The sequence below is a fragment of the Magnolia sinica genome, chromosome 9, assembly GCF_029962835.1.
Source record: "Magnolia sinica isolate HGM2019 chromosome 9, MsV1, whole genome shotgun sequence".
Lineage (NCBI taxonomy): Eukaryota > Viridiplantae > Streptophyta > Magnoliopsida > Magnoliales > Magnoliaceae > Magnolia > Magnolia sinica.
Genome location: NC_080581.1, coordinates 24,364,134 through 24,368,403, shown reverse-complemented (window position 1 = coordinate 24,368,403; position 4,270 = coordinate 24,364,134). Strand labels below are relative to the sequence as shown.

Sequence of the window (4,270 nt, the reverse complement as noted above, 5' to 3'; positions counted from 1 at the left end):
TAGAAGGAGAGCTTAAGTAAATCCAATGCCAACACCCGTACAAAGAGATGTTAGTAATGTAGAGAAAAAGAAAGAAAAACATCTTTATATGATATATTATTCTAAACCAGAATGCAAGGGGAAGGTTACATGAAAAATAAAGGTCATTCTATTAAAAACTCACTTGAAAGCAAAAGCAAATAGAAGAAATATTGGAGAGGTGGATTTACACTACAAAGAAAGAATGTGATAGAAGAATATCCTTCTACATTGGAAATCTCATTGTCCCGTTTGCATACTACTCAGTATTCAATTCAAAATCAGAAGATAATGATTCATAAGAACATAAATATAGAGGGAATAACAGACCAACCATGGTGGCAAATGTCACGAATATGAAAAAAAGGGACACATTGCTCAGATTTATATCTAGGGAAGCTCCAATAGCCGTTGGTACTACTATGAAAGGCAAAGTCCATCTATAGCACTAGTTGTTAGAAAAGTTAATAATAATAATTTTTAAAAAAAAAAGCAGCACTAAGATTTACTTTCAAAGTTAACGTGGCAAGGGATAATAATTGTAAACACTTAAGTGTTGGGAACATCCAAACTTGTATTGACAAATGAAAGAATGCACAAACAATAGAATGTAATGGAATAATACAAACCCAACGGCTGATATTTACAGTACGTGCATAACCCAATGTCGCTCCCACTGACCATCCGATCAATCCATACTACATTTGGAATTCGTACCTATAATGTACCCATCTGTATTTCTTAGTTACATTCATCGAAGTGAATAAACAGAGGAGGAATGCCCTATCCACACAAACACATGGTCTAAAGTGGTATATGTGTGGGATCACTGCCTCTAATGAGGTGGATCAATGTTGATTATTCCCCTCCCATATATCAGGCTAGTCCATTCATGGATGGGCAAAAAAAGTATGAAAGAAAAAGAGAGATTAAATGTACAACAGTGGTACACATTATTGGTTGAAGCATTTCTTCAAACAACTAGCATGCAGATGTCGGCGGCCATGGAGAGCAGCAGATATAGCTGCATCTGCGATGGTTGCTGCCCAAATTTTGATAATTGAAAGGAGAAGTGAGAGAGATGAAGGGAGAGAGATCGAGAGAGAATACCTTCGATTTTCTCTTCTTTCTTCTATTTTCTTCGATTGTTGGAGAGAGATCGAAGAAGGAACAACTCATTGAAGAAAACGAGGGAAAGAGAGATCAAGAGAGAGGTAAGAGAGGGAGATTGAGAGGGGAAGGGAGAGGAAGGGAGAGAGATCGAGAGAGTATGAGGGAGAGAGATCGAGGACGGGAGAGGGAGAGGGAGAGAGAGAGAGAGAGAGAGAGAGAGAGAGAGAGAGAGAGAGAGAGAAGTAAAGAGAGACAGAGAGATAGGGGCTTTTCATTTTAAGTCATCCGAGCATCTGGCAGTTGGTGATGGCCGCCAGTAAAAATTCACCAGATATTCTCCATTTTCTTGTAGTGAGAGGAATTCTAATGAAACCAGGCCTTGACAATGTATTGAATAGTTTCAAAGGAGAGGTAAGGGGCAAATTTTAGAAAGATATACCAATTTCCAATCAAAACCTTAATAGATCGACAAGGAGAGATTTTTATATTTAAAAATAAATAAATAAATAAATAAAAATGCTAGATTGCAGTTAACCTTCCTTCTCATCGTTGACAATCATGGTTACATTTATGGATCCTTTTTGTTAAGGTTTTAGAGTTAGCAAGAGCTTGGCATATGGACTTTCTTTTCGACCCTAGAGGCTGCCTTTTATGGATCCTTCACAACGAGAGTGCACTATTGAATCCATCTGGCAAGTGACCTGTAGAAGGAACGGTTAGAACAATGGATTAAAACTCAGAACAATTGGATGGTCGAAGCCTTCAATCATCGAGATTTTTGGCAGAGTTAATCCACACAATGGCCCATTAGATCAACAATCTTGATTAGCCCATTTTTGCCACTTGCACCATGCAATCCCTATGCATCGCACCACATACAAGCATTTTAAAGAAAAATATGACTGAACTCGATAACTTTTGAGGGGTTAACTGTTATTTATCCATGTGTTGTGTGTGTACAACCAAATTGGTTAAAAAAATGGGTGACTGCATGCACGACACATGCATGCCTGTGGCTGAATGTGGTTGTGCATGCCTCTCTTATGCATGTGCGGGCACATGCATGCCTGTGACTGAATGTGGTTGTGCATGTGCGGGCATGTGCATGCCTGTGACTAAATGTGGTTGTGCATACCTCTCTTGTGCATGTTCGGGCACATGGATGTTAGGAAGTGTTCCATAGCAAAGGAGAAAAGATCAACATTTTCTTCCCCATGCTAAGACTTGAATCCAAGGATAAAAATTTAGCAGAATCTATGACTCTAAAGGAAGTCTGGAAATATTGTTAAAAACAAAGTTGATAAGGGAATACCATTTTATCTGAAGAATATTACAAAAAAGCCAATTTCATTGTGCTGGAAACAGCCAAGCTACATTGGTTGTAAAAATCAAAATAACTTATTAAGTAAGATTTAAAAAGAAAATCATGCACTCACCTGTAAACATATTAAGCTCTTTTTGTGTCGTGCTTGCAATTCAAAATGAAAATATTGTTCACAGTCTCAAGTTCAAAGTAGTTAAGAAGAATTGTAAAAAGAAAAACCATCCAATCCACATCTTCTTGCCTGAGAACATCTTCACTGTCATTGTGTATTATGGACAAAATAAATTACTCACCAGGGCAGGACATCCATAGCCCAACTACATTTGAACCATCTTCCTCTTTCAGTTTTTTGTTTTGTTTTTGTTTTTATGGAAGTTAGGAGGGGAATAACCATGTTTCCTCCATTCTTTGATTTGATAAACTGGTTAGGTTTAATAAGTTCTAAAAACCCTTAAACTATATGCGTCCTGTGTTCATGTGGAATGCCACATGCAATTTGCATTCCTACCCTTCTAATTAACAATTGAGCCCCAACATGAAAAAAAGTAAGTCATATAATACCAAATAGAACATGTTATGTTATACTGCCTGTCTATTGTAAAATTTTAATTTTAATTTTTTTTAAAAGAAGAAGAAGAAGAAGAAGAAGAAGAAGAAGAAGAAAAGAATAAAAGGAAATATGTAATGACTTGTTCAAATTTATCTTTATAAAAGCAAGATTCTATCAAAGTAATTTTTTGACATTGATAAAGACAGTAACATATATTTTAATAAAATTAAAAGAGAAGAAATTAAAACAAGAATTGCTATAGTGACTTACATGAGTAGGATTTCAAATCATTCTCCCATACTATGTAAGATCCAGGAAGTTCAGGTGGTGTCCCATGGCTTGAAAATTAGGGCAGTCTAGGCATCTGGTGGGCCGCAAATGTTGTGTGAACCACTTTTTCAAGCTTCTGCTCTTCTAATTTTGCATTCCATTCTCTCCAAAAGTTATATTTTCAAATTCTTGCATGTTACATGTGTGTATCACATCTTAGCTTTGTCACAACTATTTGGGTTAGCTTTATGAATCATGTTTCTCCAATCATTCCTGAGATTTGAAACAAAAAATTTCAAGTTTAGAGTCCCATCTCTAATAATTCGTTGTTACTAGTTAATTTCAGCTTGTATATCATCATTTGCTTAAAGCTCCCTTACAAAAGAATAATAAAACCTAGAGAAATAGCAACGATGAGAAGCATATTGGCTAATAAATCTAATAGTAATGGGACAGTAATGCATACTTCTCTTGGAATCTATGTAGCAGCAACTTCCTTCTTTGAGCAGGACTCACGCATTCTTATTTAACAGCTTAGAACTCACTTACAAAAGCAGAAGCAAGGTAGCATAATAACACCTAGAGAAATATCAACAATGAGAAGCAAATTGGCTAATAGATCACATATTAATGGGACAATAAGCACATTAGCTTAAAGATCAAATAGGAATATGATAGTATAGTACCAGGCTAAAAATCACTTGACCTTTAGTGATGCATGCTTCTCTTGGAATCTGTGCAACAACAGCTTCCTTCTCTGAGCAGTACTCAAGCATTCTTGTTTAACGAATGTTGAGGGTCAAATATTGCATATCAGACCCAGAAATATATTCTTAGTACAGAATTAATATAAAGGTCTCAAGTCCAATCAGTTGAACATAAGTTGTTGAGGTCTACCCGGCAAATAACTTCCAACCTATAATGTTTAAGTCACATCCAAACTTTCTAATAGGTTGATTCTACCATAAGGATCTCCAAATGCAAAAGTCAACTTG

At 36.1% G+C, this 4,270-nt stretch overlaps 2 long non-coding RNA genes across 2 annotated transcripts; both read right to left on the bottom strand.

The window, feature by feature from the left end:
* Positions 1 to 335: 335 nt before the first annotated feature.
* LOC131254738 (uncharacterized) lies at positions 336 to 1,352 on the bottom strand. Its single transcript, XR_009175839.1, has 2 exons — positions 1,129 to 1,352; positions 336 to 735 (listed from the first exon to the last, which is right to left on the bottom strand). It is a non-coding gene; the product is annotated as an uncharacterized LOC131254738 (long non-coding RNA).
* A 242-nt stretch (positions 1,353 to 1,594) lies between these two features.
* LOC131254739 (uncharacterized) lies at positions 1,595 to 3,461 on the bottom strand. The gene is made up of 2 exons (XR_009175840.1): positions 3,276 to 3,461; positions 1,595 to 1,832 (listed from the first exon to the last, which is right to left on the bottom strand). It is a non-coding gene; the product is annotated as an uncharacterized LOC131254739 (long non-coding RNA).
* Between the last annotated feature and the right edge of the window lie 809 nt (positions 3,462 to 4,270).